This window comes from Bos indicus x Bos taurus, chromosome 2 (assembly GCF_003369695.1).
Source record: "Bos indicus x Bos taurus breed Angus x Brahman F1 hybrid chromosome 2, Bos_hybrid_MaternalHap_v2.0, whole genome shotgun sequence".
NCBI classification, from domain to species: Eukaryota; Metazoa; Chordata; class Mammalia; order Artiodactyla; family Bovidae; genus Bos; species Bos indicus x Bos taurus.
This window is the reverse complement of record NC_040077.1, coordinates 105,711,373-105,727,493: the sequence shown is the minus strand read 5'-3', so window position 1 is coordinate 105,727,493 and position 16,121 is coordinate 105,711,373. Positions and strand designations below refer to the sequence as shown.

General features: G+C 45.9%; 1 pseudogene; it reads right to left on the bottom strand.

Annotated features, from left to right (window-relative positions):
• Positions 1-745: 745 nt before the first annotated feature.
• On the bottom strand, positions 746-1,104 carry LOC113900368 (annotated as a pseudogene).
• Between the last annotated feature and the right edge of the window lie 15,017 nt (positions 1,105-16,121).

Genomic DNA, 16,121 nt, shown 5'->3' with positions numbered 1-16,121 from the left:
CTTATTGTAGAGGAGAGAGCCTGTGCTGCTGAAATGCCAGGCTGGAACGAGGTGTCCAGGGCTTGTGCTGTGAGACCAGCCCTCCTCCTCCATCTTTTCTCCTCGGAGAAACCTCCCTTCTCTGAGACCCTAGTCCCAAGCGGCAGGTCTTGTGGCTGCATTTTTCCCTGACCTTGGGCTCCCAGCACAGTTGTCATCTGAGATCTATTTAAACTGCCTGTTGGCTCTGCAGACAAGAGCTGAGTTGGACAAAAGGCATCCACTTTGGCTTCCAGACCCATGGAATCTTCTGGCCCCATCAGTAATCAGATTCATCTTCTTTATCAGCTGATGAGTGAGACAAGGCAGGGGTTTAGTCTCTGTGGCTCGTAGGCCTTGGGACATTGGGGAAGACCTCACAGGACAGCCCCTCTAACCTGAGAGCTGGTGAGGGTCACGGCTTCTGTGAGGCCCACGCTGGAGACGGTGCTTCCTCCCCTCACTTTGCTGGCAGGCCACGTGGGCAGCCGTGTGACCCAGGTTCCAACTGGGGCCTGGGTGTGTCCTACTGGGCACATCGCTTCATCTGTTTGTCTGCATTTTCTCATCTGTGAGGAGGCGATGATGTGTGTATTCTACTTACTCCCGCAGGGGCACTGGGAAAACCAGTGTGAGATAAGCGCGTGTTGGCGAGTGGGAATGCTTTTTTTTTTTTTTTAATTTAATAAAGTTTTAATTTTCAAAATGTACAGCTGGTGGGACCTGTTTATATGTCTTTACCAGCAGCTGAGGCGTCTCCGCTCTTGGTGTTTCTGGTGTAAATCACTTGAGCTCTGTGCGTTGAAGCCAGTTTAGTAAGTCCTTTACTAAGGGGTTTCTGAAGGGCTGCCCTGGCCAGGGAGCCACAAATCTTGTCTCTCAGAGACGACAGCTGGAGTTACAGCTTCTTTACAGAGTTTGTCGTATGTCACTTTGTCAAACTAGATTAGGTTATTAAGCTTGTCCTGAACTCTGCCTTTGGGACCACTTCTTTTTGGCCTCACCCCCAGATTTGTTCACTGGATCCTTGCCTTTCTTGGTTGACATTCTGGCATCTTTCTTCTTCTTGTCATCCTTGGGTGGCATAGCGAAGTTGGAAGAGGGAAATGCTTTTAATATAAGTAAACATGAGTGAAGTTGCCATTGGCTACAGGGTTGTGAATGAGACCCCAAAGTGGTCATCTGAGGGTTTCTACCTGGAGGAAAGGGCTTCACAGAAATGTATTGAATGCTCACTATCAGGTTATTGGTAAACACCAGTGAGATCTTGGTGCAGAGCCATTACGAACAAATGGCCCACTTGTGTATCATATTTGGCCTATAGTATATTTTGCTTCTGTTCTTTAACCTATGTAAGGTATTATGCCTTGATAGAAGGTAGACTTTTCTGTGGACCATACACAATAAAGAGTTGACATAGCTCTGGTCCTTGGTGGAAATTCAGGTACATTCTCATTTCTTCATGAATAGTAATTAAATAAACTTGGAGTAAATTACTATCAGCTGGATTGCTGTGAAGACCTGTGCAGAAGGATGAATGAATCCTGGTACCATCGTGGGGCTGGGTTATGAGCAGTGGTATCCCCCTACCCCCAACCTCTTTCCTTCAAGGATGTCCAGGTGAGGAACCATTCACTCTTTGTAAGCATGCTTTTCTTTTGGTTTTTAATTCAAAAAATATTTACTGAGTGCCCACCATCTGCCAGACACTGTTTTTTTTTTTTCAGACACTGTTTTTTAAAATAGCTTTATTGATGTATAATTGAATACAATAAACTGCCTGTATTTAAGGTGTACAATTTGGCAACTTTTGACACATGTATATACTTGTGAAACCACTACCATGATCAAGTTACAAACATGTCCATAATTCCCCAAAGTTTCTTTGTGGCCTTTTGCAATTCTTCTCTGTTGCTCCTCTTCCCCTGTGGTCACTGATCCACTTTATATCTCCATGGATTAGTTTGAATTTCCTAGAAATTTATATAAATGGAATAATCAATCATATATACTCTTGTCTGGCTTCTTTCATTCTGTATACTTATCTTGGGATTCATCCATGGTATAGTGCATAGCAATAATTCATTCTTGATAATTTCTAGTAGTATGGCATCATATGGATATACCATAGTTTGCTTATCCATTCACCTGTTGAAGGGTTGTTTCAAGTTTTTGGCTATTACAAATAAAGCTGATATTAAAATCCATGTACAAGTCTTTGCATGGACATGGCTGGATCACTGGGTAGATAATATTGAATTTTTAAAGAAACTGCCTAACTGCTTTCCAAAGTGCTTGTCCTGCTTTACAATCCCACTAGCAGTTTAGGGGAATTCTAGTTTCTCCACATCCTCATCAGCACTTGATATGGTGAGTCTTTTTAATTTTAGCCATTAAATAGTTGTTCATTGTGTTGAAATATATACTGAGACATATTAAAATTTTAACAGTCCATTTGAGCAGAAATAAATTTGGGCAGCATTAAATGGGAAGTGCTTAAGAGTGCTCCAAAAACAGAAGTCCAAGAGAGATTTTCACAGAAGCCAAAGCAAGAAAATATTGATTGGCTATTGTTTAAAGGCTAATTGGCTATTTTTGATTGCTTGTTCTTTAGTGTTTGGATTTTGTAACCTTGAGGCATTTCCAGGTTTAGATTTTGATTTTCTTACATAGGCTGCTAGGACATTGCTGCTGCTGCTGCTGCTAAGTCTCTTCAGTCGTGTCTGACTCTGTGCAACCCCAGAGATGGCAGCCCACCAGACTCCCCCATCCCTGGGATTCTCCAGGCAAGAACACTGGAGTGCGTTGCCATTTCCTTCTCCAATGCATGAAAGTGAAAAGTGAAATTGAAGTCGCTCAGTCATGTCCAACTTTTAGAGACCCCGAAGACTGCAGCCTACCAGACTCCTCTGTCCAAGGGATTTTCCAGGTAAGAGTACTGGAGCGGGGTGCCATTGCCTTCTCCGGCTAGGACATCAGAGCTCCTGAATCTAATGGACTCTTTCCCTTCAATAGCAGACCATATTTCCCATATATTAATAACAGATGGTATGTCATTGTGGTTTTAATTTGTACTTTAATTTGTACACCAGTGACTAATGATACTGACCTTCTTTTCTTGTCTTTGTTTGCTTGTTAGTCATCCATGTATCTTCTCCAGGGGGAGGTGTCTGTTCAAACCTTTTGTCCACTTTGTTGAGTTGTTAATTTTCTTATTATTTAGTCTTGAGAGTTCTCGATATAAATCTGTATTGAAATTGTTAGACAGTAAATAACTACAAATGTTTTCTCTTGGTGTGTGGCTTATCTTTTTATCTTGATTTTGAAGGATGTTTTTAACTCTGATGAAGCCCAGTTTATCAATTTGTGCTTTTATTGTTTGCACTTTTGGTATTGTGTTTAAGAAATGATAAAATTTTTCTTCTATATTTTCTCTATCTATGGTTCTACAGATTTGTTTTCTATAGGTCTGTAATTCATTTTGAGTTAATCTTTTTTATCTGACATGAGGTACTGTCCCTGATGCTCCCCATGGCTTTGGGAGATTCGTTTCCAATCTGGTTTTATTTACCTTCTCCCTGATGGATTTTCTTAAACATTTCTTCCTATATAAGTCTGATAGTAATGGATTCTTCTAGCTTTTTATGCTCGAAAACATCTTTATTTCATCCCTTCTTTGAAGAGAGATTTTCACTCAGTATAGAATTCTAGTTTTCCCTTTCAATACTTTGAAGATATTGTTCTACTGCCTTCTCATGTGACTTATTTTGGATGAGACATCTGCTCACGTCTTGATCTTTGTTCCTTTGTTTATAATATGTCTATTTTTTTCTCTTACTGCTTTTAAGATTATCTCGTTATCACTGGTTTTGAGCAATTTAATTCTATGGTGTGATTCGCTTCACCTTTCTTTTGCTTTACATTTTTTGGGTTTCCTGGTTTTGTAGTTTTCACTAAATTTGGAAAAACTTCAGCCAGTATTTTTCAAATTTTTTTCTGTCCTCTCCCCCCACCCCCAAATTCTGTGACTGCAATTGACGTGTATCAGGCTGTTGGAATGTGCCCTGTAACTCACTAGTGCTCTGGCCATTTTTCTAAAACTCTGTTTTCTCTCTGTGTGTCCTTTTGGGTAGTTCTTACTGCTATGTTGTCAAGTTTACTAGTTGACTTCCCATATATACTCACTAGTGTATTTTTCATCTCAGACATTTTAGTTTTCACTTTTAGAAGTTTGATTTGAGTCTTTTAAAATACCTTGCATGTCTCCACTGAACTTTTTGAACATACAGAATACAGCTATAATAACTGCTTCAATTCTAGCATCTGTGTCAGTTCCAGATTGGTTTTGGTAAATTGATCTCATTATGGGAAACATTTTTCTGCTCTTTTGAAAGGGAGTGTAGAAGTCACCTCAATAATTTCTTCATTGGAGTCTTTGAACCAATGGATTAGATGTCGGATTCTAGTAGTCAGAGTGTTGAATTAAGCCTGTGGATGTATTTTGTTTGTACACAGTGTTTAAAAACTGATCTCACATGTTTCTTACACTTAAAAACCTTGAGACCTTCTGCAAAACTATGGATTCCTTTAAAATAATCAGGGTATCTTGCAGGATGATTGCCAGTCCTGCTGGGAACAAACAGATGGAGAGTGGCACCCTCTTTAGATGGAGGGGAGGTTTCGATAACCTCTCCTATTTATATCCCCTAACTGTAGGCATTATCATTTGGGTAGTAGTTGTCTCACATCAGTTTTTCAGAAGCAGTTCTTGAGATGAGTATTAGTTCACAAGTGATTTATTAACAAAGGGCTCCTGGCAAAAGAGAGGGAATGGTGCATGCAGAACAGAGGAGAAGAAGGAGTCAAGCAAGGAAAAAATTTCAGGCAAAGATATGTGGGAGAGAATTTGGCTTGATCCCTCTGAGGAATGAGGGAGTGAGATGTAGGCCTTGGAGTTTGTCTCAAATAGCAGTAAGGGACCCAAACTTCCAGAGGGCCTCAAAATTAGCCAAATAGTGCCCCTCACACCTGGCAAGGTGGGAAAAATGGGAAGGGCAGTAGGATTGGACATCTGCATCACCAGTCCCATGCCCTTCCAGCTGTGCCAAGGAGGCTGTGCAGCCACCTGGGAGCCTCCAGGGGTCCTAGCTATGATGAGGACCAGAGAGGATGCTGTGCTCATGGGATCAAAACCATGATAGAGACTGAAACTCCTTCATCTTGATGATGCAACAGCTTCCTCATCTCCAAGTTGGGAAGATGAATTAAGATCACTTGTGGAGACTCATTATATAGATGAAGAAACTTGGGTGCAACGATGGGTGGCGATTTACCTAAGGACTGCTGTCTCCTCTTGTTGGAGGTCCTAGCTGATGTCACTTCACACGTTTTCTTACTTTGAGGAGACATCACCCAGATTTAGTAACGCTGTGGTTTCAGGAGTCTCTAGGGAGGGGAACCTAGTAGTCTCTCATTCATTCATTCACTCACTCACTCATCATTCATTCATAAACAGTAATCCAGTCTTTTCACTTCATGGCAAATAGATGGGAAAAAGTGGAAACAGTGACAGATTTTATTTTCTTGGGCTTCAAAATCTCTGTGGATTTTGACTGAAACCACGAAATTTAAAGACGCTTACTCCTTGGAAGAAAAGCTATGACAAACCTAGATAGTGTATTAAAGAGCAGAGACATAATTTTGCCAACAAAGGTCCATATAGTCAAAGCTATGGCTTTCTAGTAGTCATGTGTGGATGTGAGAGTTGGACCATAAAGAAAGCTGAGCACTGAAGAATTGATGCTTTGGAACTGTGGTGTTGGAGAAGACTCTTGAGAATAACTTGGACTGCAAGGAGATCAAACCTGTCAATCCTAAAGGAAATCAGTCCTGAATATTCATTGGAAGGACTGATGCTGAAGCTGAAACTCCAATACTTTGGTCACCTAATGTGAAGAACTGACTCACTGGGAAAGACCCTGGTGCTGGGAAAGATGGAAGGCAGGAAGAAAAGGGGGTGACAGAAGATGAGATGGTTGGATGGCATCACTGACTCAATGGGCATGAATTTGAGCAAACTCCAGGAAATGGTGAAGGACAGGAAAGCCTGGCATGCTGCACTCCATGGGGTCGCAAAGAGTTGGACATGACTTAGTGGCTGAACAGTAACAATTCTGATGAGCAGTGTGAAGGAGTGTAGTTTGAGCTGTTTATATTAATAAAATACTGCTGCTCTGCTCTCCCTGACTCACTTCTCCCACTTCTCAGGAGGAAATCAGGCAGTCTGCTATTGTTGCTCTAAATTCTTTCAAATGCCACAGCTGGAATATTCAAATCTATTGTCCTTCCATCTGTGCCTGGGGAGAAAGTTCTGAGCCTTAAGTGATGGGTCTGGAAGCGCCAAGTTTAGGCCCCACAGCCTGCCCTCTGGTTCTCTCTGCATTGCTTCTCTGTCTCTTTCCGCTGTGTGAGCTAAAGTCACAAAGGCAGGAGACTGGGGTCTGAGCACTGCCTGTCACGTGTGCCGAGGATAGGGTGAGCGGAGGGAAATACAGGAACAAGAAAGACCTTTGCCAGGCCGCTCCAACCTTCCCACAGCCTTGGAGATAAGTGTAAATAACAGATCTCCCTTTTGGGACCCAGAACTCTGAAGGAATGGGCTGGATGGGGACCACAGGGAGAGACTGAGGGTGGGGTGGGGCAGGCAGGAGAGAGAGAAGATGCAGCTGATGGTGGGGGCGGGGAGCGGGCTGATGCTCTGGTCTTTGTCCAACTTTGCTGCTGTGAGCTGAGAGCTGGAGGAGAGGTAGAGGGCGGGGAGAGGAAGGGAGGAAGGGAGGAGAGAGAACGGAGACAAAGAGAGCAGGAAAGAGAGAGAGAAAGGCAGTGGAGGGGGAGAAAGAGACCAAGAGAAAGAGAAACAGAAAGCGTGTGCATGGGGCAGGGAAGATGCTGCCGAGGGGGTGCCCTGGTTTGGAAATTCTAGGGGTGTTGCAGTACTGGAGTGTGGTGAAAGTGCCTCAGGGTCTCAAGAAGTTGACGGTAGGCTTGTGCCAGGCCATAATAACAGCCTCTCGGTGGCTCTAACCCGCTCTGGCCTCTCAACTCCCAGGAACACTAAATTCACACAGGCGCAAAATGCAGCCCTGCTCCAGTGCGCCCAGCCTAATAGCTACTGTTGTGTTTGTGCTGCACCCGCAAGCATCATGGGCAATTAAGAAAGTCGTCCGTTGTGAGCCTGGGCTGCCATTTAAGGGCGGGAGCCTGGAGCCCGGAGCCCTTATGGGACACAAATGAACGGGCGAGGAGTGCTGTTTCCCAGGAGAGGGACCCTTGCCATCAGCTGGCAGATCCCCAAGAAGGCAGGCAAAGTCTGCTGTGGGTTTGCGGGAAGGGGAGAGGAGATGAGGGGGATGAGGGGCCCTGCTTGTGTGAAGGACACGTGCACACACACAGGCACACTTTTTCACAGGCTGGCGTGCACTAGCACATACCCACAGGCACTCCCACCCGGAACACAGACCTACAGGCATGTCAGGGGAAATATCTATGGGGTGTGTACATACTTGCGTGTACTCACATGCACACACATGCACAATTGCTTCACTCACATGCCACCAGCAAATGCCCATGGGCTCACATGGGCATTTGTACCAAGTTCGCATGTTCTGGATACATTTATTGACCCAAATCCACACTCACACATGACAGGCACTCTTGTAGACACGAATGTATGCTCCTATGCACACGTGTAAAAGTATGGACACGCTTAGGCTCATATCCTCAGGTACACATGGACATATCCTCATCTTTTCATCCCAAATCCTAAAGCAAGGCAGCTCTGAAGACCTTTAAAATAGGCACACTCAATCTCTACACTTCTTTCATGGCCATGAAAAAGAATGGACTTGGGGACTGGGGCTGATGCATTTGTCAGGTGGAGGAGAGAAAAGAGTTGGGAAAAGAAATTCTTTTCTTTCTTCTGTTTTGAGCCATGGCCCGTGTCCTTTAGGAGCCGAAAAATAATTTTTGGTGGACAGCTTTCCAGGAGCCCACCACCAGCCACTTGGCCGTGTTGCCACTGAAGCCATGTTGATGAATTTTAGACTCTCTGGGAAGCAAATTTCCAAATATCCTTGATGCCATGAAAACAGAGCGGACACCTATGACTTTCCCAAAGTGTCTCTTTATCCATAGCCTGCCCAGAGGAGGGGACCAGATTGGAAGAGCAGAGGGCCATGTACTGTGACTTGGCGAATTTGATTTTGTCATTGTTGAAATAGAGTTTAGAAATGTTTTCATCCTTTTCTGAGGTTTGGGGTTTCTCCCTCTCTCTGTCTCCCTCACCCCTATTTCCCGCACTGTTATTAGGGAAAGAAAATTGGAGACCGTGTCCATTTGGAGAACATCTCCCAGAATAATTGTGCTGTGACACATGGGGAGCGCAAAAAGAAAACAGGAAACCCAGCTGCAAGGGCTTGTTTGAAACTGGCAAACTTTGTAGCAAAGTTTTCAGCCAGAAAATCCACAGATGGCAGCCGTTGCCCACAACACCACTTCCCTCTGTGTCTGGTTGAGAATGGGGCCTGCCATTGGCCTGGTTCAACTCCCGTGGTGGGAATGGTGACCTTCCCCGTCAGACCCCAAGAACAAGTTCAGTGCATTTGTGTTTGCTACACGTGGCACATTCTGGAAACCAGCAGCCTCTGACCACCCTCCCATTGCTGTGGTCCACGGATCCAGGGCTCTGTTGGAAACCTGCCAGGGACATTTGTTTTGGAGGCTTTTTGACAGTTTAGATTTGGGTCAGAAGTGACTTCAAGAAGCCTAATTGACTTAAGTATTTTCGTTGTATTTTGAGTACCCTCCTCACTTTGATCTTTCGGTTTCTCTTAACTGACAATAAAATGGGCTAGAAAGACCAGAATATTTGAGCGCTGGGTGCTCAGAGTTCCTGGTGAGTTGACATTATGCTACTGAAGGATGCTGTTTTGTACAACCCTGGAGGGTTATTATGGGGTCCATCAGTTTACATTTTCAGCATAGGAAGACATCCCCAAACTTAGTGACTTAACCATTTATTTAGCTCATGATTCTGAGGATGTGAGATTTGGACTGGGCTCATCAGGGCAGTTCTACTGATCCAGAACAGCTGGGCTAATCTCACTGGTGTGTCCATGGTCAGCCAGCAGGTTGGCTGTGGCCTGGTTGGTCTAGGAAGGTACAAGCTGGGATGACTCAGTTCTCCTCCTTGCGTCAGCTCATCTTGCAGCATGCTACCCTGATCTCATCCTTATGGTGTTGACAGGGTTCCAAGAGAAAGACCCCCTGAAAGACCCCCTGAAGTCTAGGCTGCAGTCTAGGTATGGCATCACTTTCGCTGCATTCTATTGGTCAAAGCAGGTCATAAGAAAATCCTGCAAAGTAACATATGAAGGGCACAGAAGCAGGAGTCTAGGATGATAGCTATTTTTGCAGTCTACCACAGAGGGTACAGATTCTGACTTGACATTCAGAAACACTTTCTGAAGGAGCTGGAGGTGTTCTGTGGTGGGCCTGCTCTAGAGGAGGGACTACCTCTCATATGACCAGAATGAGACCAGGTAGCCTCTAAAAGCCCTGAAATTCCAAGTGTTTATTTACTAGGGACTTATCTTCAACAACCCAGAGTAGAATATTTTCATAACCTGAGAATCAGGAGAACTAGAATAATTTCCCAAATCCCTGATAATCCCAATCTTGACCTCATCCCCCCATCTCCATCCCTTCCCTCCTATTAAGGCTGATCAGATTCTTCTCTTTCCCTTTCACTCATACTTATACCCTCCAGTCCCATCCCCTGCCTGGGCTCTGTTTGGTCAGGGGTTAGGGCCCAGAAGAGAATGGATAAAGCATGCTCCCAAAGACCAAGTTGCTGGACTCCAAATTTACACTGTGGTCTCTAAAGAATGATATGTATTGGAGAGAAGAAAGGAAACAGCATGTACAATTTTTTTTTTTTTTTAAATCACACGTGCAGAGAGTGGAAAATAAAAGAAACCAACAACCCAACTCGAAGTCAGTTCTAAAGGAGGGTGATGTGAACTTGAGCTCTGGAACTGGAGCCAGGACAGGAAGTGGGCTTGGCCTACATGAGGGGCATATGCCACATGGAAAACCACCCTGGGCCCAGGCTTCCCATCTTCCTAATTCCCTTCAGCCTCCAGCCCCTCCTGACCCTGGGAACAATGCAGCTCTGTGCTGAAGGCTTTCCAGCCCCAGCAGCCGAGACTGTGCCTTTTGTGATGGCCTGGGAGAGGAAGAATGGAGAAGCTGGTTTGGACGTCTGCGCGTGTGAATCACTCACGTCACATGGCCGGGCCGGCTGTAGCAACTCCCTGGGGCCACCCCAGGGCACACGGGGAGCATGGCCTGAGCCCACGCCTGGAGGCTGCCGAGCCAGCTGCAGGGTGCCCTGCTCTGAACCGAATAACCAGGGAGAGGATGGAGAATGGGCTGGGGGTGGGGGCAGGTCTGGCTAAGCAAGGCCACTGATGACATCGGTGCCACTGTGTGGGCTCTGGGCCCCCGGATCTCTCCCTCCAATTCCCAGGTCACTTTCAGGTCTATGTCTGATGATTTTGAGTCACTGAAGGTCTGGTTCATCCCTGCAGCCTGCAGGGCTGGTTCCTTGATTCAGGCAGGTCAGGACTCCCTCCACAGGGGGACTTTCTCCATGGACTGGAGTAGGTCCGGAGTATGGAGAAACCACCGCACTCTGCAGCAGAGAGGACACCGTGAGTCAGGGGCTGCTCTGTTTCCCAGAACTGTCTGGATTCTGGCTTCAAAATGAGAAACGCCCAGGCCTCCTGCCTGCTGGCTCCTCAGAGTGCTGATGGGAGAATGCTGAGCATCAGGATGGGTGGAAAACTCAGGCCAGCTGAACAGATTGCTGAGGGTTAGGTAGGGTAGGTCTCTGTCCCTGCTTCAACTTGGAGGGGGCTTGCTTGCGCTGCATGGAGGCAGGGGAATGGATTCCATGACCCTGCACGGTATCAATTGATTTCGCCTGCCCCAGCCCAGCCTGGGTACCTCTCCCTGGTGCCCTGCAGAGGGCAGTGTGGTACCGCAGGCAGGACTCTGCTGCCTCATCAACTTTTCTTTCCACTCCACTGCCCTCCTAATCTTTTCAAATCAAAGCTGCTTAGACACACACAACCTGAGCCCTGCTTGCATGACATGATTTAGCCTGGTGTATTGGGCTCCCTGGACTGAGAGAATCCCCACTCCCATAACCCCGACCCTGCCCCAGGCCTTGGCTTAGCTCAGAGAGGATACCTAACTCTTGCCCAATCCTAAAGGTGGCTGGGCAGACAAGCAGAATTTGTACATACCTAGAACGTCATGGTTTTTTGAGACACATTTTCGTAGGTTCCTCACAGTAGTTCTGAGAGGCATGTTGTGTGTTAGTCACTCAGTCGTACCCGACTCTTTGCAACCCCATGGACTGCAACCTACCACGCTCCTCTGTCCATGGAATTTTCCAGGCAAGGATACTGGAGTGGTTTGCCATTTCCTTCTCTGGGGGATCTTTCCGACCCAGGGATCGAACCTGGGTCTCCTGCGCTGCAGGCAGATTCTTTACTGACTGAGCTACAAGGAAGCCCTGAAAGGTGTTTTGGGGAGGGTGCCCATTTAATACAAGAGAACTGAGCCCCAAAGAGAGGTGAAGTGACAGCCCTGAGTGGTTCAACTGGAAAGAGGCTGAGTCAAGTAGCAACACTGTCTCCTAATGCTTGCTCCACTGCCCACCGCACCCTTCCCTGGTGGCCCTGAAATTCAACCAGAACCACCTCTACACCCCGAGGACCTCCTCCCTCTTTGTGGTTGTATTTTCTTCAGAGAGAGAGTCGTGAAGATACCTCCACTTTTCTAGATTCCCATGCTACTCTCGAGTGGAATGTATCATCTTGGACAAGTCACTTTACTTTCCTGGGACTTGCTTTTTCCAACAGGAAAATGAAGCTTTTGGATCAGATGGTCTGTCTTTAAGGTGGCTTGGAATTTTGACTCTTGGTGGTTTTATGTTTGGGCTGTGTTGCTGATTACAGGTTAGCTAAGTGAAAGGAAGAAGAGAACTTTGAAGGTTGTGATGGGAGGAGTAACTATGTGAATTCAAATTGTGAGTTTGACCAAACTCTTGAGAACAAATGCTTGTTTCCATTTGGTGGGTGCAACCTTTGCCTCTTAGGGCTTAGGAGAGTCAGAACCTCATGCTGACAAGTGACACAGCCAGTGGTGTCAGTGAACATGAACATGGGTCAGAGACTGAGTCCAGGGGAGCCCCACACTCAGAAGCTCGCTGGGAGATGCTGGTGGAGGCAGCCTGTCCCACCAGGGGTCTTGTTTTTTCTGGGCAATCTCTCCAGCAGCCATTTGCAGTCCCAGCAGTTTTGAGGAAGTACGAGTTACTTCTGTGGCTGCCCTAGGAGATCTGCTCTTTTCCAGGAGGTGGACATCCGACAAAGAGGCAGACTCTTCAAGGCACACCCAGGGTCAAACCTGGAGTGTGTGATATGAGGGAGAGTGGAAGGACAGAGCCTTCAGGTCAGAATTCCTTTATAACATCACCAGCTGCCATTACTTGAAGACCAAGTCAACAAGACATGGAGCAACAGACTGGTTCCAAATTGGGAAAGGAGTATGTCAAGGCTGTATATTGTCACCCTGCTTATTTAACTTATGCAGAGTATATCATGAGAAATGCTGGGCTGGATGAAGCACAAGCTGGAATCAAGATTGCTGGGAGAAATATCAATAACCTCAGATATGCAGATGACACCACCCTTATGGCAGAAAGTGAAGAACTAAAGAGCCTCTTGATGAAAGTGAAAGAGGAGAGTGAAAAAGTTGGCTTAAAACTCAACATTCAGAAAACTAAGATCATGGCACCCGGTCCCATCACTTCATGGCAAATAGATGGGGAAACAATGGAAACAGTGAGAGACTTTATTTTCTTGGGCTCCAAAATCACTGTAGATGGTGACTGCAGCCATGAAATTAAAAGGCGCTTACTCCTTGGAAGAAAAGTTATGACCAACCTAGATAGCATATTCAAAAGCAGAGACATTACTTTGCCAACAAAGGTCCATCTAGTCAAAGCTGTGGTTTTTCCAGTCATGTATGGATGTGAGAATTGGACTGTAAAGAAAGCTAAGTGCCGAAGAATTGATGCTTTGGAACTGTGGTGTTGAAGACTTGAGAGTCCCTTGGACTGCAAGGAGATCCAACCAGTCAATCCTAAAGGAAATCAGTCCTGAATATTCATTGGAAGGACTGATGCTGAAGCTGAAACTCCAATACTTTGGCCACCTGATGTGAGGAACTGACTCATTGGAAAAGACCCTGATGCTGGGAAAAATTGAAGTGGGGAGGAGAAGGGAATGACAGAGGGTGAGATGGTTGGATGGCATCACTGACTCAATGGACATGAATTTGAGCAAGCTCTGGGAGTTGGTGATGGACAGGGAAGCGTGGTGTGCTGTGGTCCATGGGGTCCCAAAGAGTCGGACACAACTAAGTGACTGAACTGAACTGAAGTCAACCAGATGATACTATTAACATTTCCATTTTACAGATGAAGTAATTGAGGCCCAGAGAAACTGAATAACTAGTCCAGGGTTATACAGTTCACTACGGTTAGAGCTAGGACTGCAAAGCGCACATCCTTAATCTTCACTCTGGACTGTGTCTGTCTCTCTGGGATTGGGTTATCTACCCTAATCTCTGGACCAGAAATTAGTAGATGCCATCTTAAAAGGATGAATGTGCTAATGAGGCATCTGAGGAAGAACATCTGTTATCCATACTGTGTGCAGAAATCTGGATTATTATTTTTCTGTGTATCTATCTCTCTATCTATCTATCCATCTATCTTCTCTCTCCACTGCCTCCCCAGTATCCTACTAAGCAGGAAGTACAAAAAGATCTGAAGTTGGTTGTGATCTATACATCACTGTTCTTTGGATAGCTCTGCAGCCTGGGGAGGGTTGGTACCCCTGAGATGTGGGAGCTGAGACCTGATGATGGTTAGTGACTTGTTCAAAGCCCCACAGCTGGTTGATGACTGGCCTGGATTAAGAACCAAGATCTCCTGATTCAAGGTCATAGTGTCCTACTGACCCCAACTAGCCCCCTGCAGAGACAGTGCTGGCTTGGCCAGTGAAACTGGGGTTTCCCAGTCACAGGGGTCTCAGCATCTGTGCACTTTGAGATCCTGAGAGTTCTGTGCAACTCTGTACCCAGAGGTTCAGCTCTGTCCTCTGCCAGGAACAGTACAAGATTTTGGTCCAAATACAGGTTTGGGTGGGAGATTTTGTGGTGTTTATTCTGCATTTAAAATCTGCAGGGGAGAGGCGTGGGCTTTTCTGTGAGCTGTGTCAGGGCTGAGAGTCAGGCGAGAGTGCCGAGGTTTGTGCTTCCAGCCAGAGCCACCCACCAAGCCACTGCTGCAGCCAGGCTGTCCTGGGGCAGCTGGATGCAAAAAGATCCCAGGGGAGGGAGACTTGGGTGAGGGCTGAATGGCATTTGCATGGGGTTTCACACCACAGATGAATGGCGTGGCTTAGATTTCTGAGAAATGGTTCCACTTGGCCTGGGTGACTTAAGGAAAGTCTTTTCTGGAAGGGGCTTAGACATAATTGTTTTTAGAGATTATTTTCTACTTATATTTTTTTCCTTCATCTGACTAGTTTTTGTTCTTGCTTAAAAACTGCCATGGCAAAATGCCTATAATGTAAATTGTCAACTATATAGCTTGACAATAAAGCTACCTCTTTGTCCCTGCTACTCCCTTCCTTGGGCTCGAGCTTTCTCTTGTTTCTATTTTTCTAAAGGCTTTGAACACATGTGTGATCTTGGTGCAGGTCATAATGACTAGAACTGAGGTCCAATCTCTGCAGGTAGGCTCCCACCAGCTGTGTGAACCTGAGCAAATCACTCAGTTTTTCTGAATCTCGATTTATTCCCCTATAAGATGGGGTTAATGATATCTAACTCACCTACCTGTTGTGAAGATCTCAGGAGGATCTATATTTTCTTAGAACATAGAGAGTCTGTGAATCTGCTGGAATGAGGCAGTCTGGTGAGTGAGGAAGAGAGAATCTACAGGGCTTCCCCAGTGGCTCAGTGGTAAAGAATCCGCCTGCTAATGCAGGGGACACGTGTTCGATTCCTGGTCTGGGAAGATCCCACAACTGTGCCTGTGTGCCATAACTACCGAGCCCACGTGCCACGGCTACTGAAGCCTACGTGCCTAGATCCTGTGCTCTGCAGCACGAGAGGCAAACACAGTAAGCCTGTGCAGCACAAGGAATAGTAGCCCCCATTCACTGCAACTCGAGAAAGCCTGTGAGCAGCAAGGAAGATCCTGCACAGCCATAATATATAAATTTTTTAAAAAAGAAAAAAAGAATCGACCAACTGTGGAGAAGCCCAGATTTCTAAGCTTGATTTTAGTCACAGGGTAACTGACCTGAGTTCTTCCAATGTGTCACGCGAATCTGCGGATTAGCAGATGTGGTGTGGGGGCACTTATGGTCGGTTCCTGTCCTGGAACGTGAACTTGACTGCATGCATCTGGGGTGGGTGTGGGGGAATAGAGGAGGTATCTGAGAAGGTTCCCCAGTGTCAAGAATTCTCTGTGATTTGAGCATCTTAGGTTGTAGGAAGTTGGAGCGCTAGTTCACTATGTGGGATGGTTTGAGAAAGCGCAGGAAGACCGAAGAATGGAGTCATGTGGCCTTCGTCTTTGTGGGGGTAGGGGTGGTGTTTTTATGGCCTTTTAAAAGAAATTTAGGAAGGTGGGGGAGGCTGAGAGATGGAGTACTTTGAAGCTTCATCTGTAGAAGGTTTAATTTAGGCTGAAAGAGGATTTGGCTAATGGCAGAGAATTCAGCAAAGTATGGGGAGGGTGGGGTGAAAGGGAGGTGGATGGGATGATGGAATTCTACCAGCATTTGCTTATGAGAGCACGCCCACCTTGGAGAACATCTTAAAATGGCTTATTTGTTTAATTTTTTCATTGCTTTGATGTTTCAGACAGCAGCCCTCAAAGGAGTCTACCA